Source organism: Neophocaena asiaeorientalis, unplaced genomic scaffold (assembly GCF_003031525.2).
Source record: "Neophocaena asiaeorientalis asiaeorientalis breed wild unplaced genomic scaffold, Neophocaena_asiaeorientalis_V1.1 scaffold229, whole genome shotgun sequence".
Lineage (NCBI taxonomy): Eukaryota > Metazoa > Chordata > Mammalia > Artiodactyla > Phocoenidae > Neophocaena > Neophocaena asiaeorientalis.
The window spans coordinates 1,372,277-1,396,562 of record NW_020174096.1 but is presented as its reverse complement, the minus strand read 5'-3'; the positions used below and the strand labels follow the sequence as shown (position 1 = coordinate 1,396,562).

Genomic DNA, 24,286 nt, shown 5'->3' with positions numbered 1-24,286 from the left:
TCTACCATTCCTGGTTCAGAGTTATCTCCCAGGCAGGGAGGGCAGAGATTATGTGAACAGCACTGGATCAGCTGACTAACCCCTCCTTTCTGCTGCCAAGGTTAAGGAGGGTGAGGAGAGACTGTCTAATGGTTTCCTCACAGAGGGAGGAGGGGCCCAAGGGCGAGAGAGGACAAACAGAACGGAAGATGGGCAGAACCACTCTCTTATTTCTCCCCAAGCCCCCAGCCAGCACCTTTCCTTCGCTGCCTGCGCATCAGGTCCCCTGTGCGGGGGCAGGGCAGGGGTCTCGGCCCCGCAGCTTCTACAGGAGCAAGGATGGCGGGGCAGCAGGCGCTGCTTCTAGTCGGATTCCTACTGCCTGGCCTCCTGCTCTCAGAGGCTGCCAAAATCCTAACTCTGTCCCTGGTGGGTAAGTGTTTGGCCAAAGATCCAGAGACAGGCAAACGGCACTTGGTGAGAGAGTCGTGTGTTTTTCCAGTCTGGAGCAGGTTTGTTACCCTGACCGGCGGATGAAAAGCGGGGAGCCATTTGTGCGGGTTGGAACGGGGCTGGGGCCAGAAGTTTGAGATCCAGCCCAGTGCAGGAGGCCCCCGGCCGCCTCTTCTAGGGCGCGGGCTGGACATTCAGAGGCTCACCCTAAACTTCTGGAGGGCGCACAGCAGTTGCCGGTAAAGACTGGGGCTAACTAGCGGTTTGCAGTTCTCGGAGGCCAAGGAAAGGTGCTCCTGGAGGCAGCAGTAATAATTTTCTGAGGGTGCCCAGGAGCCAAGGTGGAAGGGCGCAGTGGTTGAGAGTCCGCCTGCCGATGCAGGGGACACGGGTTCGCGCCCCGGTCCGGGAAGATCCCACATGCCGCGGAGCGGCTGGGCCCATGAGCCATGGCCGCTGAGCCTGCGCGTCCGGAGCCTGTGCTCCGCAACGGGAGAGGCCACAACAGTGAGAGGCCCGCATACCGCAAAAAAAAAAAAAAAAAAAAAAAAATTAAGAAGCAGCTGCACACTTTTTCTCCTGCACCACCCGGAGCAGGTTTGTTACCCTAGCGGGCGGACGAAGAGGGAGGAGCAATTTGTGCGGGTCGGTGGGGGGCAGGGTAGGTACTCCATCCCTCTAACCCCAGTCTCCAAACCCTTGCCATTTGCCATTAATTTCTCTTCTGATTTAGCTTTCTCTGCTGCTGAGACCCTTAGATTCAAGCAAAGTGCCTGTGTTGGTGCGGGTTCGAAGAGGAGACCTTAGTGAGATGGAGCTTGCCCCTCTCCCAAGGATTGAGCTTATGTTTCCTTAGGATCCCAGGATTGTCCTCGGATAGACGATGTCCCAGCCACTCATGCATATAGGATCCTGCAGGCCCATCCCATGGACCCCACAGTTATCCTGCAAGTCTATCCCCAAGTCTTAATGGATGTGAAACATTCAGGCCCCAACTGAGAAACTTCCTGCCAAATATATTTGAACTGCAAGCATTTTGGCTCCAACTGATAGCTCCACGTCCTTCTGCTGCAATGGTTGCTTCTTGGACTTATTCAAGCACCCATATTTCTGGTTCCTACTCTTGCATACTTTACAAAGAGAAGGATCCCAGAAGTAGCTCTGATTGCTTGTCCATTAGGACCCCTTCACACTCACATGCATGGCGCCGTGCCACAATTTCCACCAGTGCAGTTATTTCTTTAGGACATGGTGTCTCCATAAGTCCCCGGCTGAAATGCAGTATGTACCTTAGGATCAGGAACTCCTTAGGGCCTAAGCCCCGAGAAGCTTATCACACTGACATGGAGGCCAGAGTTACAAGAGGAAATCTTTGATGGAGGTTTGCCACTTGTCAAGGAGCTGGGCCAGCAGGCTCTGGGTGAGTGGGCTAGGGCTTACTCAGAATGCGATGGAGAGACTGACTGATGACGCTCATTTCCTCTACTCCCTGGCAACTTTCTGCTTCCCTACCCCTCCTCTCCTGGATTTGTCAGCCCATCAATCTTAGAATCTCTACTCTCATCATTACAAAAATGAAGTTGTGCACTGTTCCTAGGTGGAAGCCATTTTCTCCTGATGAATCGGGTCTCTCAGATTCTTCAAGATCATGGTCGTAATGTCACCATGCCTCTCCAGAGAGGAAATTTATTGCCACCAGGTATCTTCCCCACTAATTCTTGATTGGGTGTATTCCAGGCAAGGAACAGCAATAGCAATGCCTTTTGCATAGAGGGTCTTTTCAAAGAGTTTCTTCAAATGTAACTGGACTGAAAGAATGAAAAGGGCGAGTGTGTGCATGTGTGTGTTTGTGTGTGTGTCTATGTAAGGTGTAGGAAAACTTCCTGGCTCTTTCCACCAGGACTCCATGCTCTGTAGTTCTATGTTCTCCTCCTGTACCTGACTTCCAGTCCATCTCAAGCAACCCTCCACACATTATCACAGACCATTTTGGTAATGCTACTTTATAACTTGGCTTGAAAACCTGTTGAACAGATGTGTTATCCATGTATAAGATTTCTAATAGGTAAGGATCACTTTTTTCTATGGCATAGATGACTTCTCCTCTTATGGTATCTGAAATTTAAGGAAGTTTTCTCAGGAGGTCCCTTATTTACACAACTAAGATCAGAATCTACCATTGAGATGATCTTGTTTTCTTGAAAATTAGTGACTGCCCGTGAGTTTGTGCATACTGATGTAGGAAGTGCCTAAATCCAAAGAGTTTAGCTAGAATGAGCTCCTAAATCTTAGCAACTCCTCTCTATTGACAGAAAAGGAAACAGCAGCCCTAAGAACTTGAACGATTTACTCAGGGTCACACGGCAGGTTAGTAAGTGTGTTGGGTGGGTTTAGGACTTAAAGCCCTGGAATGCTCATTCTGAAGTGTTGCTCAGGCTTTGATTTAAGAAAAAAAATGCAGTATTAAGCGGACTCTTTGAAGAATAAAATTGTGAGAAATTATAAAACTTTCAAGGTGACTTCAGGCTTTGTAATTGTTCAGATTGTTTTAAAATCTTTTTCTGTCGAAATTTCTTTTACGTTTTTTATTGTGATAAAATACACATTACATGAAATTGACCACTGTAACCATTTTTGTATAGAGTTTAGTGGCTTTAAGTACATTCACATGGTTGTGCAACTATCTCTGCCATCCACATCCAGAACTTTTTTATCATTACAAACTAGAACTCTGTACCCATTAAAAATAACTGCTCATTACCCATTGCCCCAGCCCCTGGTAAACACTATTCCATTACTTCTCTAGTAATTTGACTATTCTATATACCTTATATAGGTGGAATCATACAATATTTGTCTTCTGTATCTTGCACATTTCACATAGCATAATATCTTTTAGGCTCATTCATGTTGGAGTATGTATCAGAATTTTCTTCCTTTTTAAGGCTGAATAACATTTTATTGAATGTATATACCATATTTTATTTGTCTATTCATTTGTTGATGGACATTTCTGTTGTTTCCACCTTTTGGATATGTTAGTAATGCTGCCATGAACATTGGTGTACAAATATCTGTTTGAGTCCCTACTTAAAACCATTCTAATCACCTTCTAGATTAAGTTCTATATGCTTCACTGAGCATCTTTTATATGCGTATCCTTTTGCACTTTCCTTGATAGCAGATCTGATGAAATAGCTGTAGTGTATTAAGATCTAATTTTTAAAATTGTAATTTAATCTAATGAAAATTTTAAATTAAATTAATTTAAATTAAAATTTTAGATTAAAAAATACATTTGGCATGAACTTTGAGAAACTACTGAACTTCTACCCCTTTAACAAATGTATGTACATCAAAATCTATAAACAATTCAGGGAGTTTTTAGATCCATTCAGTCTTATTCTTAGGTTCCAGGTCCGTGTCCCCTGCATCGGCAGGCGGACCCTCAACCACTGTGCCACCAGGGAAGCCCCAGCATATTCATTCTTTACTTCATTAGAAGAGCTAGGCTAGGTGTCTGCAAATCAGGAAAATACATGATTAGGTTATTATTTCTGACCTGATGCTCATTTCAGTGTATGGAATATTTGAACCATTTATTAGCTATTAATTTGAACACACCCATCTTGCTTATTTATTAACAACTTTAGTTGAAGAAATAACCTCAGTGGCACTGAAGAAACAAAGATTTCTAATAATCATACTTGTGGATTCATAAGCTCCAATCGTTATGTGGAATCACAATTGGGTTATTGATAGAGGCTGAAAGGATATTGAGGACGTGATAGAAAAAGCCTAGATGGCCTTGAACACACTGTTAGTGGAAATGCAGACGTTAAAACTCTGCAGATGAGGACTGCCTCCAAGGGCAATGGCTGCCCTTGCCCTGTTCAGATGCAGGGCTGTGTCTGAGCCGCTTCGTTCCCCCGAAGTGCACACACTCCTCGGCAACAGCAGCCTTCACTCTAGTGGGGACCGCACTGGAGCAGGAGCCTAGTGCGGGCCTGGTGTGCACTGGGCTGGTCCCGGGAAACCGGCCAGATCCCCAAGAGTTTCAATCTGCTTCCTCTGCTTTGTTCCTGGGAGTGAGCAGGCGTGTATACACACTCTTCACAAGTGAAGGCTTGGTTTCTTACAGCCCTCTGGTAAGTCCCACTGGTTTTCGAACCAGCTAAGGGGATTCATGTTCCCCGTGTGGGACCCCAGGGCATGATAACTTTTATGGAGAACAAAGAAGAACTCTGAGGATGAAGCAGTAAGCCCAGAGGCTAGAGCTTCAATCTCACAGGGCTGAGTTTCAAATCGCAGAGGATTGTTTCCAGTCCTTAATAAGAAATTTTGACATCCAAATAGGCCAACAATATTAGTTGGCCCATTTGGATGTCAGAATTTCTTATGACCAGTGACTGATGTTTTCCTTCCACTTTGTTGCACTTAGATTAATAAAATCAGTAACCAGTGTCTTATACCTGCCCCACTATTGTTTCTTGGAAGCAGAAAACTTGTTTCCTGATTTCATAGGTCCACAGATGGAGAGAAATTTTGCCTCTGGGTTGATCATACCCAGACTCTCACCCATACTTATTAAATTATTTGGATGTTATAATTTGGAACATTTGAACCAATGGTATTTAGATGAGATTTTGAACTATGAGTTGGTAGTGTAAAAGTTTGAGACCTTTTGGGATGTTGAGATGGGGTGAATGCATTTTGCATGTGGGATGTACATGAGTGTTTGAGGTGCAGAGAGCAGAACATAATAATAGGCAGATAATGCCCCCCCACCCCCAGCCCAGAGATATCCGTGTTCTAATTCTTGGAACCAGTGAATGTTCTACCTTACAAGGCAAAGGGACTTTGCAGATGTGATTGATATAAGGATCTTGAGATGGGGAGATTATCCTGGATTATCCAGGTGGAGTCAGTGTAATTACAAGAGTTCTTCTAAATGAAAGAAGATAACAGGAGAGTAACCGAAGGAATGTGATGGTGGAAGGAAAAGTCAGAGTGTGATTGCCAATTGGAAGGAGTCTATAAGCCAAGGAATGCAGGCAGTCACTAAAAGCTGGAAGAGGCAAGGAAACGATTGTCCCCTTGAGCCTCCAGAAGGAATGCAGGCCAGCCCACATCTTGCTTTTACTCACATAAGACCCATTTTGGACTTCTGATATCCAGAACTGTAAGATAATAAGCTTGTGGGTTTTTTGCCACTAAGTTTACAGTAAATCTTTGCAGCAACAATAGGAAACCCATGCAGCCATCATAGGTGGTCAGGTCACTCCAGGAGGCAGGAGAGCAGGTTGCTAAAGGCAATTTTGAGGGGCACTAATTACAGTACCTATTATATTGTGATTTGGACAAATTCTAGATGTTTTGTTATTTGGGACCGTATCCAAAGTGGGCTGATTTTCAAGCAATGAGCATACATGGACTTAAGTAAAACGTATAAGTGAGAAATATGTTGTCTCCAGAATGCAAAAGAACTAAAAGATGTTGGACCTGTTGAAATATTATGGTGTCAATAGTTGTTTCTTGACAATGTCAGTGATAGAAAAACAGACTGACCAAATCTTTCCCAGGAATTTTGCTTAGGTTCTGGGTCTTGAGCTTTGTGTAGGGACAATGGCACATCCCTTCATGTGAACTACTTTGAGAATGTTTCTGCCTTGAGTGAGTGTGTGAAATGAATCTCCTTGGAGGAGGATGTCCTTAATGTAATTAATACCTATGCTCCTGGGGAAAGTTGGATGTGGTTAATATTTTGCCAACAAAGATTGTGGCCAATGGTAGAGCTGTTGAAATGTCCCATTGGCAACCAGTTAGAGGTATACTGTGCCTCTTCCAAGGTGAAGGCAAACTGCAGTTGAGAGCCTGGTAAAATAGGTACTGAACAGAACATATTAGCCAAATCTATGACTGCCAAGTATTTTTTAGTAGATCCTTGGATAGAGTCAGTCATTTCACTGAGGTTGGGTATGGGAGCTGTAATGTGTGGGACCATGCAATGATCTGTTCCCAGTCACTATGCACAATTTGGTTGGACGTCATGACTGATGTAGGCACAAAAGCATTAAGAAGAGTATGGAAGGTTTATTACTCAAATAATAAGGACTTTTTGAAAGAACAGGACAGGTTCCCAAGCCCCTGAAAAATGGCTATCGAGAGTAGGGAGGGATGACTAGCTTGAATTTTTATTGTGGGCAGGGAGGGGGTTGGGATGTGGTGAGGGTTCCGCCTCATGGGCCTGACTTGCATGGTTTGAAACTCCCACTTAGGGCCACAAGAGGGAGCATGCAGGCTTTCTTACCAGTTTGCCCAGGTAATGCACAGAAGAGGGAATGGGAGATAGGGCTTGAAGCCTGCTATCGGTCAAACATCAGCATCAAACATCAGACTCATGGGTAATCGAGGAGAAGCCAAGTTGGTACGTAGAGGTGCAGAAGATTGCTATTTTAATTAAGCCATTCAGTACTTCCTACTGAATCACAAACTATTTGGGTATATCACTTTAAATAATGAAGTTGAACTTTTCTATAACAAAAAGAGCAGAGGCTCTGGAATCAACCTTGACAAATTATCTTAAACTAATTAACTTTATTTTCTCAGCAATAAAATGAGACAAATAGCTATACATTCAATTAAGGCTTTAAATGGAAGTTTCCATAATTTAAACTAAAAAGCATTCCTGAATCATTGTAAGCTTCTCAAGAAATACTTTCATATACAAGATTGAATAAGAAAGCAACCAAATGGAACAAAAACAATTCAAAAGACACAATCGAATGTTGGTATCATCATTCTAATGTTAATCCATGTTGTGTGACACATTTTAACATTTAACCCATTGGTGTTTCTTAGGTTTTACAGAGGAGGAGAAATCATACAAAGTTATTAACTGGTTTCTACCTGAAGATGATAACAAAGAATTTAAGAAGTCTTTTCATTTCTTTATGGAAGAAACTTTTGAGGGCAGGTAATTTTTTAACTTATTTGAACTAAAGAGTCCCAGTTTTGGTAATATAAGTGAATGGGTGGATGCTTGGACTGAGGATGTGATAAAGGGATGTTTGGATCGATGGAGAGGGGGAGGGAGAGAGGGATGAATGATGATGATATTTGGGTAAACAAGTATTTCACACCAAATCCTCCATTCCAGCCATTGGAGGCTTTCCCTTGCTCTGTCCTTTCTCTCTTCTACTATAAGCATGAAGGTATTCCTGTAGCAACTGGGAGGTAGTTTCTTCTGGGACTTCCTTGCAACACTTCACTTACAATCTTTGTCTATAATCTCCCCAACACAGAAGCATAGGTACCTCAACCTCTCACTGTTGGTAGGGAAATCAAAGACACCTTTCCATTTATTTTTTTCCTTTCTCCTCACATGTATTTATTAATGGAGAAGACTTTTAAACAATGATTTTGTAGAAGTTGAGCTTCTGGCCATGTAAAGTCCTTTTAAAATGCAATCAACCTTGTGCAAAATAAGACATGAAGCTGACTCCTTTTGCTTTATCTGGAATGGAAAGGAACACATAACTCCTTACTCATAGACATAGAAGTGAAAAGACAGAAATCCATGCCTATCTGGATTAATTACCGAGGACTAGTCTCCTCTTTTCTTCCTGAAAATCTATTTACTAATAAAGGTACTGCTTAAATCTGACTATTTCCATAAAATCTCCTTTCCTCACTCAAACTGGAAGACCACAGTCCCTCTGGGATAGGTCTGACCTAACCTACTCATCTGATACTTAGTCTGTATCATCTTGCGACGTTATTTATACATTTTAAGTATATGCTTTGTCTATTCTCCCCTAATTTCATATTTTTGAGGACAGATATAGGTAACCATGCATTCTTGATATTTTTCTATTTGTTAGCTTAACTTTAACTAAGATTAACAAATTATATTCTAGGAATTTTTACAACATTACTGAAGTTATCCAAAAGTTTTAGTAACCACTCCTTTGTTACGTGAAATCTTTAAAACACAGCAGGGGATGATTTGAGCCAATCACTTTCATTGCGTGACTTGAAGTTACCCCTGAAGATCAGGCAGAGATATGTATATTGCTAATGACTTCTCAGCCTCTGTAGAATCTCTACCTGGGGCACAATGGTGCAATGGTGGACAATTATAACTATGCCAGGGTACCGATTCTCTTGGTCCTCCATGCAGCCAGGAGGGCTCTGATGTCTCAAGCCCTTGCACTTATTACCTCTAGTATCTTAGAGTGCAGATGGGTATCCTATTTCCCCATATGTTGTACAAACAGGAAACAGGGTCATAATCTATATAGGCAGTGATGGGAAAGCGTTGCAAGAAGATAGGTTCCTGGAATAATCCCATAGGCAATGTCTTAATTACATGTCAGAAAGCTTTGCCATTATCTTCTCTGTATACCTTAGCCTGCACTGAAGTGGAAAGGCTAATCATATGTTTCAGATCCAGGTTTTTTTTTTCCTTTGTTTAACCTCTGGGCTAGCTGAGATTTTGTTCTAATATGATCAAATAATCCCTTGGGTGAGGAAATCTGTCATATGTGAATACACAGTAATTTTTAAAAAATAGCCTATAATGTCAATATTTATGGGATTGTGTCATCAAGTGACTTGCACTGTTTTGCTAAGTAAACAAGAAAACCACTCATAAAAGTTCAGTATGTAAGTGAAGTTTAAGGAAAGTGTCGCAGAATTTATCAAGTAGAAAGAGATCTGTGAGGTCTGCTGTGGTCAAAGAAGCCTCCCAGAGCAGAAGCCCCATTGATGGCAGTTCATTTTCAGTTAACATAATGCATCTGTGCCCATGGATTTCAGGAATGGAGAGTTCAAAGATATATTTTCTAAGAACTGGCATAGAGAGTGCTGGGGATTTGAAGCAGCGAGGAAAGGGAGGGGGGACGAAGGGAACACTCTCAAGAGCAGAACATCTGCCCAGAGTGACTAAGGTACATATTTATGGACAGTGGTAGAATAGGATGGCTGCTGTTGGGTGTGGTCTTACCTACCTGGAATATTTTCTTTGTATCCCAAGATTCTTTTTTTTAAATTGACGTATAGTTGATGTACAGTGTTTCAGGTATTCAGCAAAGTGATTCAGTTCAGTTATACATATATATGTATATATATATATTCTTTTTCAGATTCTTTTCCATTATAGGTTATTACAAGATATTGAACATAGTTTCCTGTGCTACACAGTAGACCTCTGTTATCTATTTTATATATAGTAACATGTATCTGTTAATCCCAAATTTCCAATTTATCCCTTCCCCTGCGTTCCCCTTTGGTAACCATAAGTTTGTTTTCTATGTCTGTGAGTCTATTTCTGTTTTGTAAATAAGTTCATCTGTATTATTTTTTAAGATTCCACATATAAGTGATATCATGATATTTGTCTTTGTCTGACTTACTTCACTTAGTATGATAATCTCAATGTCCATCCATGTTGCTGCAAATGACATTATTTCATTCTTTTTTATGGTGGAATAATAGTCCATTGTATATGTATAACACATCTTCTTTATCCATTCATCTGTCAGTGGACCAAGATTCTTTTATGTATTGTGATAGTAACACTTCCAATGAATATTTATCATTTATTTATTTTTCTTACAGAAGCACATTTGAACACGTTTTAGCTATTTTGGAGCAACTAGGGCTTCCGTGCAGTCATTTGCTAAGGAGAAATGATACTATGAATTCTTTAAAGAATGAGAACTTTTGGGCTTCCCTGGTGGCGCAGTGGTTGAGAGTCCACCTGCTGATGCAGGGGACACAGGTTCGTGCCCTGGTCCGTGAGAATCCCACATGCCGCGGAGTGGCTGGGCCCGTGAGCCTGCGCATCCAGAGCCTGTGCTCCGCAACGGGAGAGGCCACAACAGTGAGAGGCCCGCGTACCGCAGAAAAAAAAAAAAAAGAATGAGAACTTTGACCTGGTGATAGTGGAAATTTTTGACTACTGGCCTTTCTTGGTTGCTGAGAAGCTTGGAAAGCCAGCCCCCTGTCTTATGTGCCAGTATTCTATTCCTTGTTAACTGACTACATGGACTAATGGGGCTGAGTAAAGAATTCCCTGATGTTCTTTGATGTTCCCGATGTTCTTTTCTATCCCAGGCCTGATGTCTGCAGCCATCAAAGTCACAGTGACCTACTGCTTTTGGTCTTGAACAAGGTCACCACAAAATAATCCTAAACAATCTGTGAGCTCTGAGAACGCATACCAGGGGGCACATTGCCACTGTATTCAGTGGCTTTATGTGCACATGTTCACCCATGTTCCCTTACACACTCACGTACACACAGACACACACACATATCTTCCTTAGCTACTAAGGTGTGAGCAACTCATACATTCACGATACTGATGCCAAGGTGCCTGAGTGCCAAGCTGAGCAACCTCCTGGCCAGTTACTTGGCACACTGGGTCTCTGATACCAGAGAACTTTCTCACCCACAGCAGGTTATCTCTGTGCCTACTGCTGCTTCTTAGAGACCCCTCGCTGCCATAGCCACTGACTGGATCAGAGGCTCATAACCAAGATTATGACAAAATAATCTGTAGAATTTTAAAAACATTCCTGTTTCCACGTCTGCCAATGTATTTCTTTAAGTCTTGGACATGGGATATGATTCTCATTTCAAAGAAGAAACAAGGAGGTTCTCACGCACATCCCAGTTGGCCAGCACAGGCTGAGATGAACTCTTCATTATCAACAATCACCTTAGTTAGCTCTAAGTAAGCAAAGCAAATACTGATGTGCAGAGTCCAGTCTTTGCTTTCAAGTGGCTTCTCATATATTTAAAGAGAACAAGTAAGTTTTATGTAAGTTTTATGAGTGCTACATGAGTTGTGATGTCAATGAATGTGTCGAGAATTCAGAGAAGAGGGATATTATTTGGTGGGTGAGAAAAGTTTGCTCAAGGAAAGGAAGAGACAGAGAGAGACAGAGATAGACATAAGGAAACACAAAGAGAAAACAGATGAGAGAAGCAAAGAGACATGAGGGGATAGAGAGAAGGAATGGAATGATGGAATGGATAGATGGATGGATGGATGGATGGAGATATCTGCCTTGCTTAGCACTATTCTCTACAGAATTCCCTGGGTTCTGGCTGAGTCTTCCCTGGGTTCTGGCTGAGTCAAGGAGTCTCTATACAAAGGCAAGGCTTGGAATCCTTGGGTGTGTAGCAAGCAAAGTCATCTTCACAATGGCTCCAACACACTTTAAGTCCCATTGGTATTTTCTTCTGCCTTTTCTGCTTTCCTTGTTCTGAAACTTTTCGTCCTGAAGTGTTCTGCTGCCTTTGTTATTTGCAACAGGGCACCCTCACGTCCACCTTTTTGTCACCCATGGTGGGATAAATAGTGTCATGGAGGCCATCCAACATGGCCTGCCCACGGTGGAGATTCCCCTCTTTGGAGACCAGCCTGAAAACCTGCTCTGAGTAGATGCCAAAAATTTTGGTGTCTCCATCCAGTTAAAGCAGATCAAGGCTGAGACATTGGCTCTGAACATGAAGCAAGTCATAGAGGACAAGAGGTGTGCAGCTCTCTGGGCTTGTGGTTACTCACACTGAATGAAGATGTAAACCACAATGGGCACCGTGTGGGTCTTTTTTGCAATAAAACGGAAATTTCCAGGACGTGAAATAATATGTGTGTGATGCTAACAGCTGACTTATTTCCTATGAGAGGACGACTAGAGCAGTTTAGGTTAGATGATGAGAATGACTTTATGCCTTCTAGTTGTGAGGAACCCGAACGACTGACACAGGGTGTCTTTGAGAGGTCTTCTACTTTGGAGGCGCTTATAGTAGAATTCCAACTGAGGCAGGAGGTTGCCTTTCTGTTCTCAATATCCCACACTGCTCCCCACCTCAGCTGTTTTGACTGTGCTGCTCCCTAGAAAACACATTTCCTTCTCTTCACAGGGTTGGCTCCTTCCTGACATCGAGGCCTCATCCCAATGCCACCTGCTCAGAGAGACCGTCTTTCTCCGATAGTCCCAAAGCCTTCTCTCCTATCCACCCCAATTATAGCGTATTATTTTTTTCTTAGCACATCACAGGATCTGTAATTGCCCATTTCTTTATGTTTTAACATATTGGCTGTCCCCCACACTAGAAAGTAGAGAGTAAGCTCACCCAGGACAACAGCGCATGTCTCCTCTTTTCTGCTATGTTTCCAGGGTTCAGCACAGGGCTTGCCACAAAGTAAGTTTGAATGGATTCCTGTTAAGTGAGTAAATACAAAGGGGCCCATTGACCTCTTAAGAAATTCTCCAACCAGCGCAGTAATCTCATATGAAGAGGAAAAATATATTTTCTTTCTTATAATGAAGAAGGACTAAAAAACTTAGAGCTTCAAGGGCGCAAACCCGAATCATATCTCAAGACTTAGCATTAATGCACAACGTTATGGCACATAGGAGACCTGCAAGTAATTCCTGTTAGGTGACTGAATAATAACCACATTGCATGTGACTCCTATAACCCCAGAAAAGTTGTTAAGCTCTGGGGGTCAGATAACCCAGAAACTTTATGCATATTTGGTATCTCACGTGTTTAAAATATTCATTTTCTGATGAATGGCTTCGTAACTTCCACTGGATTTTCAAAGACCTAAACCCCAAATGTGCATGATCCACTGGCCCTGTGAAGGAGTCATCTGGGCTGGGATGGTCCACAGACATTGGACATCAGGGCTGGCTACATAATTCATGTGCCCTTATGTGAAATGTGGAGACCCTTGTCATAAAGTTTAAGGATTTCAAGAGGGTGACAGCAGAGAATTAAATCAAGCACAGGCCCATTTAAGGGTGGGGCCCTGTGCAAATATGCAGGCTCATAGCCCATGAAGCCAGTGCTGGTCAACATGGTGCTTTGAAGGAGCAGGAAAGCGCAGATGCCTTCCTGGGCTACAGTCCCCAGAGTCACATTTGTTATCTAGCCCAGACACCAGCACAAAGTAGATGCTCAATAAATATAATGGTTTCCTGTAGCATATCTTAAGCCTCCTTGGGATAGAGATTAGTCCTTACAGACGTAGTCACTTTTTTTATAGTTTAGCACTCCCAGCACCAAGCATGGATCTTTGCATGCAAATAGCAGTTTGAACTTTATTTTTTAAAATTTCTTATTTATTTATTTATTTTTGCTGTGTTGGGTCTTCGTTTCTGTGCGAGGGCTTTCTCTAGTTGTGGCAAGCGGGGGCCACTCTTCATCGCGGTGCACGGGCCTCTCACTATCGCGGCCTCTCTTGTTGAGGAGCACAGGCTCCAGACACGCAGGCTCAGTAGTTGTGGCTCACGGGCCTAGTTGCTCCGTGGCATCCTCCCAGACCAGGGTTCGAACCCGTGTCCCCTGCATTAGCAGGCAGATTCTCAACCACTGCACCACCAGGGAAGCCCAGTTTGAACTTTTTAAAGGGATCCAACTAGACCATAGCAAGGCCAAGCCAACAACTTTTCCTTGAAAGGGAATCTTTTGTGCATAATTTGGAAAATGTGTGTGTGTGTGTGTGTGTGTGTGTGTGTGTGTGTGTGTGTGTGAGATGTAAGGTCTCTAAGACTTCTGAGACCACTTGAGTAACACCTCCATCTGTCTCTGCCAATAGGCAGAAATCTGCCATGGTCGACACCAGCATCACGAAGCGCTCCCACCCCCTGACCCCCAGCCAGTGGCTGGTGGGCTGTGGACACCTCCTGGTGGCGGGACCACCTCCCTTGACTGTAGATGAGACCCTCGAGAGCAATGGCACCTGGTAACAACTCTTCCTTTCTCACTTGTGTTATTGAGAGCTGAGCTGCGTCTGTCCTCTAACTGATTTTACAAATGAGTAAGCCTACAAAACATAGCAGAAAAGTGTGCCAGAGCTTAAGACCAAATAATAGTTCATTTCATTTCACTCCTTCCCCTTTTGAAAATTTATCTCATGGAATTTTATTGAGCTAAGGCTTGCTATTCCATCTTCCTTTAGTGACCATTTATGAGCTTCATATCATCTCAGATGAGAGTTACTATTACTAGAAAGTCAACTGCAAGCAGTAGCAGAAAGCCTCAGTAGAGCAGCTTAAGCCAGTAGCCTTCAAGCTGGGCTACCTTCACCATAATGTGTACATGAAGATTTCCCAAAGGCTACATGACACAGAGTTTGGAAGTGGTAAATTTCCACCTTTGTTGACTCTAGTTTCCTAAAACTGGTCTGCCTGACAAGGTGTTGTGTTTGGTTGGCAGATCCTCTGTCCTGCCACACTTTTCACAGTTCCCTGACTCTTATTTTACAGAAGAAATGGACACCTTTCACCCACCCCCATTCTCCGCATGGTACATTGCCCCAGGGTGGAAAAGTAGGGGTACCAAATGAACAATTCAAAATCTAATGACTGAGCCAGAAAGTGTTTATAATTCAGATGATTTGTAATTCTTTGTTTTTAACAAAATCCAAGATGAATTGTGATTTTTCAGCTGACCTTAAAAAGTAACTTTTGATGGTAGACTGCTGTGAGAATAGCATATTCACGTGGCATGTTATTCTGAAGGTGTTCAAAGAATGAAGGTACATTATTTTCAAGGTGGTTCATAACAAAACTCTTAGTGCTCCTGCTACTTATTTATGTGAATAGTTTTTCAGTGTTTATGTAACTAAGAGATATTGATCCAAAACTGTCTCATTTCAGAAGTAGATAATGTTTATCTACAGACATATAAATTAATTTTAAAAGAATTGAAAAAACAGCCCCTCATCTCATTGTGAGATATGTCTCCAATAAAATTTTATAGTTTGTGTTAGGTGACTAAATATTTTGAAATATGTTTATGTAGCTTTGACCAATTTAATGCAAGTATTAAAACAAAGAGTGATAATTTAGTACAAATATTGGGCTCTTAGAGGCTTATTGTTTTAGGAATTATAAATAGTAATTTGAATACGTATTTTTGATGCTTAAGGCTATGAGAGAATACTCTGTACAATTCTTTTAAGCATAAAGATACATAGACTAGAAATAAATTCTCTGGGGAAAGTGGAAAATAAATAAAAATTCAAGAAGAAAATGGGAGGATGCAAAATTTCCTAGTGAAAATGAGCAGTTCATTATCTATGTTAAGAATGAATAAAAAAAGAAAGAATGAATGATGGTATCAAACAGCTGAGGTGTTTACAGCCCACTGCATACATTTAACAGAGTGATGCAACTGTTTATTTTTAAATCATATAATTGCAAGGACTGGAAATGACATCCTATTTAATTATTAAAACTTACGATGAGACATTTTAGATTTCAATTAAAAAATTTATTCTTACAATGTATTCTGTTAGGTATAGTTGAGAAGATCTCATTTTTTTGTCATTGGCTTACACAAAAAGAGGGTTGTTTTTCCTACATGAGAAGTAGATGGGAAGGAAGTAGACAACTGATGGCATTGGTTCAATAGCTCTCCAATGTCAGGAAGAGCATGTTTATAATTCTCCCTTTTTAACTCATGGTTGCAGGATGGCTGCCCAGCTCCAGATATCATGTCCATGTCCCAAGGAGGACAAAAAAGGAGAAGGGGCAATATGAGCTAGGAAACGTTTTCACAGAATTATCTTTTCTCCTCCCCTTGCCAAGAGGCTTCTTTCCTCTTGCCTAGAACTCTTTCACCGGACGACTCAAGGCTGTGAGAGGAGCCATGAAAAATCTCTGCATTGGCAGCTGGTGAGGACTAAAAGACCTGTAAGGGTGTTGGGTTCACCAACCTGTAGTGTTTGATGCACATGGCAAAGGGCCAAAAAACTCTCCATGATGCTTGACTCATCGAAGAAGAATTTTCTGTGCTTTGATATTTTGTCCTGGTCTGTATTTATACAGCAAAGCATCCAACAGTCTTGGGCATAATGACAATTATAACTTTCATCTCTTGGTTACAGTTTCTGACTGGACCTGAGGAAACATCTGGCTCAGAGTTGACCTCAGTGACTTTCTAAATGTGATGGGGACCACGGCAGGGAGAGGCAGAGGACGGTTTCCGTCACAGAGCCCCAGGCTTGATCTCTGTGCAGGTGAAAAGAGGAAATGGAATTGTGACTGTTGACTCCAACGACAGTACAGAGAGGAAGGTGTGTGCTGTCCATCAAGGGACTATTGCCACAAACGAGTGGGAACTAAGCTTTAGTGGTTTTAGAAGGGTGAAAGTTACCTTCTTTAGAGTTCTGTAGAAAACGTGATTTGCAAATGGATTCTCTCTTCAGTCAGCCTGGCTCTGAAAACTGTGCAGAAGACTTTGTACTAGTGACTGGGGTAAGCATTAATAACAGAATGTCCTCACATGTGCGGGAGAATGGGGACTTTAGACTCATCAATAGGCTCCAGACTTAACCTGAGCAACCTCATTAAGCCTGCCCCACTCTTTGCTAATCTCCTCCCCTTTGCCCGGCATTAAGGTTTGTAAAATGCTGGAGTAGGTATCAGGATTGAGGAGATAGAGCATGCCACAGGGACTTTTCTCCTGGCTTTGCCCTCCACAGGCTACAGGGAATCCCATGCCATTTACACTAGAAAGCAGTTCAACCAACAAGAGCAAATAAAACCCACACCGTCCCGTTAATGGCAAACTAAACGTCAAGTTTTAGCAGCACTCTGTCCTGAACTCCTGCTACAAAGCTTTGTGGAGGGCTAGTGAGTCCAGAAGAATAGTACAGAAAAGAAAACAGGGACACCGAAGGCCCAAGGATGAGGTAAAACTGTGCTCAGAAGGAGGAAAATCTACGTTCTGCATAAAAATCCTGAAAAAGAGTTTTGGTAGATCAAAGCTATGACAACAGGAAGGGGGCACGAAAGCATGAGGGACCTAAGGTAACAGTCTTGGAAATGCTTCATTTCTGAGGGAGGAGAGGGTAAAAGGGAAGGGAGGCCCTCTTTGGATATTGGGTAAAAAAAAAAAAAAAAAAACAACCAGGAAAAATGTGAGTCCTGAAGGACAGCAGGAAGCTTGAAGCTTGGACGATACAAATCCCTAAGCCCATCACCAAGAAACAAAAGCCATACATTAACGAGACTGTAGTTGCAGATTATTTGCTATAGAATCCTGCATATCATTAAATATCTACATCTGTCTGTCACTGGATATCTTTATCATTCACTGTGTTATGAACAGGAACATGAATGAAATACTGTAGTGACTTTTTCCACAATTAAAAAATTTAATTAAATATATATGTACAGTATATGTAAAGACTCACATGTCTGACATGTTTCATACCTATCAAAAATGAGCACATTTAGAGTATTTTGCCTGATAATTTATTTTTGATGAAATGTGAAATGGCGTATTGAAGTTGTGGTAAATGGCTCCATTAATTGGTCCCAAAATGGATTGGGATATGGAAACTAAGAAACTATGGAAGTTGACTACTTAGAACGTTTCCTAGGACCAATTATTAGCCAAAGATCTCTTTTTTTCTCTTGATAATCTTATCTATTCAATAGTTTGAAAATATAAAAATGCACTTGAACTTTCTATCATGCTCAAATGCAAATACAGTCATGAAAACTACATTTTCAAGACAATGAAATGGAAATAACAGACAGATATTTTCTAACACAGCTATGCTACCAGAAGTGAATCTGCTGGATTTCCGGTTCCAGAAACGGCAGGCCAGGTAGGCCAGTTATGAGGTTTCTCAACTTTGAACCCACCTTTCTTTGCCCTGCTTTGTGATGCTGCACTCTGCCAAATGCATCCCCAGCTCTCTCCCTCTCGGACTCTGCTAACAGGGGACACCAGAGGTAGACTAGAAGGCTGCAGGGACAGGTGGGGATTTGGGCCATCCTGCTTGCTCCCTGCTCCTGCCAGCCGCACCACAGCTATGGTTTTTCATGGTGGCAGTGATGGTTTTAGTATCAGAAGTGGTTTTCTGTTTGTAGCTCTTCCGAATTACTGGAGTTAGCCTCATTGGGCTCCTCACAGATATTAGGACTAGCAGGATGTGACTGCCCCTTCCAGGTCTGGGTTTCAGCTCTGTGGATTTCCCTTCTGAGTTCCTAAAGCATCGACACCAGATAAGAAAGACCCTCCTTCCCTCTCCTTCTAAGCTTTGCACAACTCCCATCTTCAAGACTCTAAATTTTAGTAATTCTCACTCTTTGTTTCCTTAGCACAAGAGGTGGTGGCTGCTTTCCGTAGCTACTAACTCTGTAATGCCTCAATATCTCTCATTTGGTTACAGAGTTCTCCAAAATCTGGTGGAAAGTCTTTATTTTAAATTCTCTCTGTTAAAATAACTGAAGAGGTGAACAATGGCCTGGGCTTTTCTCTTCATACTGGATTCTTACTGATACACTAGGTCATTCAGACTATCCTTCCAGTAGAAAACAAATTGAAGAAGCTGGATAAAATATAAAAAAACAATCTTCAAAGCATCAAAGGACTAATAGGATAATAAGGAATCAGGCCAAATTCCAAATGCAAGCTGGAGCTCTGGGAGACAAGGAGAGGAAAGCAGTTTGCCCTAAGGGGATTTGTTGATCCCATCAAATGTGGATCGAGGGTTTGGCAGACTGACTGGCGGAGATTGGCAAGAGCAAAGACCTTGGAACTGAAAAGGTCCTATCCTTACATTAAGGGTGAACCAGAGATAATTCTGCCCCTGCCCTGCCACCTGCATAGGTCTGTGTGGCAAGTTGCCTTGATGCTGAATAGAACAGGGGTAATATGAAAAGAAAAGATTAAAAAAAAGATTTATCCCTGGGAAGCTGTCATCATAGGCTAGCCCCTGTTTGGGAGGAGAGAGAAAATAGGGAGGGATTATGTGGAGAAATAATGAGAAATTTTTTGAGAATTTCCTAGAGCTGACAAAAAACATCGATTTACAAATTCAAGAGGCCAAAGTGAGAGACACATTATAGAAAAAGTGTAGAATTCTAATGACAAAGAAAATCTTTAAAGCTGCCATGGGAAAAAATAGATTAATGTTCCTGAAGCCCCAGTTACTCCCAACTTATTTCTCACGTTAAACAAAAGTGGAGACTAGAAGATGATGGAATGTTATCTTCAATGTGCTGAAAGTAAGTAATAATCAATTTAGCTTTTTTATGGGGGGGGATTTTTTTATTATTACTGATTCAACTTCATTACTGGTAATTGGTCTGTTCATATTTTCTATTTCTTCCTGGTTCAGTCTTGGGAGATTGTACATTTCTAGGAATTTGTCTATTTCTTCTAGGTTGTCTATTTTATTGGTGTATAATTATTCATAGTAATCTCTTATGATCCTTAGTATTTCTGTGGTGTCAGTTATAACTTCTCCTTTTTCACTTCTGGTTTTATTGATTTGGGCCCTTTCTCTCTTTTTCTTGATGAATCTGGCTAAAGGTTTATCAATTTTGTTTACTTTTTCAAAGAACCAGCTCTTAGTTTCATTGATCTTTTTAATTTTTTTATTCCCTCTTTCATTTATTTCTGCTCTGATGTTTATGATTTCTTTCCTTCTACTAACTTTGGGTTTTTACTTTTTTTAGTTCCTCTAGATGTGAGGTTAGGTTGTTTATCTGAGGTTTTTCTTTTTACCTGAGGTAAGATTGTATGGTTAGAAACTTCCCTCTTAGAGCTGCTTTTGTTCCATCCCATAGATTTTGGATTGTTGTGTTTTCATTTTCATTTGTCTCTAGGTATTTTTTGATTTCCTCAGTAATTTATTAGTTTTTTAGCATATTGTTTAGCCTCCACATTTTTGTGTTTTTTGCCTTATTTTTTTTTCTTATACTTGATTTCTAGTCTCATAGAATTGTGGTTGGAAAAGATGCTTGATATGATTTCAGTCTTCTTAAATTTACTGAGACTTGTTTTGTGGCCTAGCATGTGATCTATCCTGAAGAATGTTCTATGTGCACTTGAAGAGAATATGTATTCTGCTGTTGGGATGGAATGTTCTATATACATTTATTAAGCCCATCTGGACTAATGTGTAATTTAAGGCCAGTTTTCCTTGTTGATTTTCTGTCTGGATTATCTGTCCATTGGTGTAAATATGGTGTTAAAAGCCCCTGCTATTACTGTGTTACTGTCAATTTCTCCCTTTATGTTGGTTAATATTCGTTTTATGTATATAGGTGCTTTTATGTTGGGTCCATATATATTTATAATTGTTATATCTTCTTGGATTGATCCCCTTATCATTATGTAATGTCCTTCTTTGTCTCCTGTTGCAGTCTTTGTTTTAAAGTCTATTTTGTCTAATCTAAGTGTTGCTACTCCAGCTTTCTTTTTATTGTATGGAATACCTTTTCCCATCCCCTCAGTTTCAGTGTGTGTGTATCTTTAGATCTAAAGTTAGTATCTTGTAGATATAAGACATATGTGTGTGTATATATATATATATACATATATATATATACATGTGTGTGTGTGTGTGTGTGTGTGTGTCTTAGTTAGCCACTCTATGCCTTTTGATTGGAGCACTTAGTCCATTTAATTTTAATGTAATTATTAATAGATATGTATTGATTACTATTTTGTTAATTGCTTTGAAGCTGTTTTGTAGTTCATTTTTGTTCCTTTCTTCTTTGTTTGCTCTCTTCCCTTGTAATATGATGATTATCTTTAGTGTTACATTTGGATTCCTTCCTCTCTCTCTCTTTTTTTTTTTTGTGCGTGTATCTATTATATATTTTTCATTTGTGGTTACCATCAGGTTTATAGATAGCAATCTGCATATATGGGATACTGGGGTCAGTGCAGTCTTGCTGGCGGATGGGCTTGGTCCTGACATAGTCAGCTGCAGGACTACAGTGGTTCTGGGGCTGTTGTTGGCTAATTGGTAGGTGGGGCTGAAGCCCAGGGGGTCCTGGAGCTAGTGCCAGCCCACTGGTAGGCAGAGCTGAATCCTGGGGGCTCTGGCTGTGGGGTCTTGGGGGTCTCAGATTTGGTATGTTAGCCTGCTGGTGGGTGGGGCTGGAATCCACGGGGTACTGGGGTTGATGTCTTCCCACTAGTAGATGAGGCTTGTTCCAGGGCTAGTGCTGGCCCCGTGGTGGGTGGAGCCAGGTCCCAGAGTTTCTGACTGCAGGGCCCTGGGGATCCTGGAGTTGGTGTCAACCCACTAGTGGGTGGGGCCGGTTCCCATTGGCTGGCTTCAGGGTCCAGGGAGTCCCAGGGCTAGTGCTGGTGCACTGATGGGTGTATCCAGGTCTCCTGGGTCCTCTGGTGGGTAGGGCTGGGTCCCAGAGTGGCTGTAGGCTCAGAGGGTCTTACGGCAGCCTGCCTGCTGGTGGGCAGGTCCGTGTTCCACAGGCTAGCTGCTTGGCCTGAGGCCTCCCAGTACCCCTGATGGGCTGGTGAGCAGGGCTGGGTCCTGGAGCTAATAAACTAGAAGGAGGATTCCAAACTGGTGCTTATCAACACCAGTGTCCTTGTTGTAGAATGAGTTCCCCAAAATGACCTGCTGCCAGTATCTATGTCCTCAGGCTGAGCTCCAGTTGCCTCCTGCATCTCTGGGAGGCTCTCTAAGATCAGCAGATGGGTCTGACTTAGGATCCTTTCAAATTACTGCTTCTGCCCTGGGTCCTGAAGTGTATGAGATTGTATGTGCACACCTTTTAAGAGTGGAGTATCTATTTCCCACAGCCTTCTGGCTCTCTCAAAAGTAGGCCCTGCTGGTCTTTAAAGTCAAACATTCTGGGGGCTCATCTTCTCAGTGCAGAACCCTGAGCTGGGCTCAGACCCCTTGCTCCTTGGGGAGAACCTCTGCAGTTGCAATGATCCTCCTGTTTATGGGTTGTCCACCCGGGCATATGGGTCTTGACCATATTGTATCTCCACCACTCCTCTCTGTCTTGCTGTGGTTCTTTCTTTATATATTTAGTTGTAGAAGAACTTTCTGCTTGTCTTTCTGCCTTTCTCATCAATAGTTGTTCTGTAAATATTTGTAATTTTGGTGTACCTGTGGGAGAAGGTGAGCTCAGGGTCTTTCTACTCTGCCCTCTGGCCACTCCCCTGTCAGTTTATCTTTTAATAATGAGGGTGAAATCAAACCACTGCCAGAGGCAAAAGGAGAGAATTCTTACCAGCTGATTCTTGATAAAGGAAATACTATAGGATATACTTTAGGAAGAAGTGACCCATAAGGAAGGTCAGAGATGTAAGAAAAAAAGAACAAAGAGAAAGTATATGAGCAAATCTAAGCAAGCATTGATAGACATAACATTTAAATATTAATAATTTTATAATTAAATTATGTATAATTCATATAATATACTTGAAGTAAAAAACATTGTTTTCTGAGGTTAAAAATACAGACTCAAAATGTGTAACAAAAATAGCATGTAAGTCAGGAGGGGGTAAATGGAACTTCTAGGGTTCTTGTCTTGCCCAGAAGTAGATAAAGATATGGATTAATTTTTGACCTTGACAGATTGTAAAGGCATGCTGTGAATCTGGGATAATTTATTTCAAGGAAAGAGATAAGACAGAAATCATTAGAGGGGGAAAATGAAATGACCAAAAATATTCCAAGCTCTAAAGGAAGACAAAATAGAGAAAAAAGAAAGAATAAGAGGGAGTAATAGAAACATGGTAGATATAAACCTATATACTCCAGTTCAAATACAAAGATTGACAGACTTGCTTAACAACATCAGGCTGATTGCCATTTCAAGAGGTACATCTAAAACATGAGGATACAGGAGGGTTGATTATAAAAGGACGGAAAAAGACAGGTCATGTAACACTAATGGAAAGTAAGACCTGAATAATTAGGAATAATATCAGACCAACAGACTTGAGGTGAAAAGCTTTACCAGAGACAAAATTGTACTTTTGTAATGAAGGTTAGTTATTTCACTGGGAATGTGTGGTACCTGAAACTATAACTGTAAATGGATATGTATCTAATGATGTGACCTCAAAAACTGAAACAACAAGAAAAATTAGAATCATAGTGGGAGATTTTAAAAACGTTTTTAAAGACAAATTTCTAATATTTGTAAAAGCAGAACTTCCCCATGCCCAACACTTAGCTTCAATGATTATAAACTCCTGGCAAATTTTCTTTCTTTTATATTCCCACCCACTTTAAACTTTGCCTCTGTCCCCTGCCCCAGGCAAATCCAAAACATCATAATACTTCATCTGTGTCCCAGAATGTATCTGAAGAGCCAAGGTATCTCTTTTTAAATAACCATAATAACATTGTGATCCTTCTCCAAATGAATAGTATCTATTTAATATCGTCAAATATTTCTCTGATATTCATAAATTTTTAGAGTTCGTTTGAATCATGTCATCTAAAATTTTAACACTCCTGATACCTGACCCTCGCATCCCCTTCCTTGTGTGATTTTCTTAGCAGCATTTGCCATTAACGTACTATATATTTTATTTGTTACTGTGTTTAACATTTGTCTGCCTAGCAGAAGACTACCTGAAATAAAATTGGTTAGCAATATAATTGTTGAATACAAATAAGATTGGAGTTAGACAAAAAAAATTATTTTGCTGATACATTATGAGAGGTACCAGATAACATTTGGGCTGGAGACTTGTAATGCCTATAAAGGTCCACTTCTCTCTCTCCTTCATCACAATGGCCGTGGTTGTGTAAAGGATGGATCATCAGGCGCTCCCACCCCCTGACCCCTGCCCAGCACCTGGGTGCCATCCTCCAGACAGGGGATGCAGCACACCTCAAGCCCCACGCCTTCCAGTAGCCATGTTGTGAGCAGTACCTGCTGGACGTCTTGTTGTTCCTGCTAGTGGTCACCCTGGGCACCTCGTGGCTCTGTGGGCAGCTGCTGGGCCTGGTGGCCGGGTGGCTGTGTGGGACCAGGAAGCTGAAGAAGGCCTGAGGCCAAGTGGAGCCTTGGAGAGGGTG

At 41.6% G+C, this 24,286-nt stretch overlaps 1 pseudogene; it reads left to right on the top strand.

Annotated features, from left to right (window-relative positions):
• Positions 1–318: 318 nt before the first annotated feature.
• LOC112405997 (UDP-glucuronosyltransferase 3A1-like) lies at positions 319–24,286 on the top strand (annotated as a pseudogene).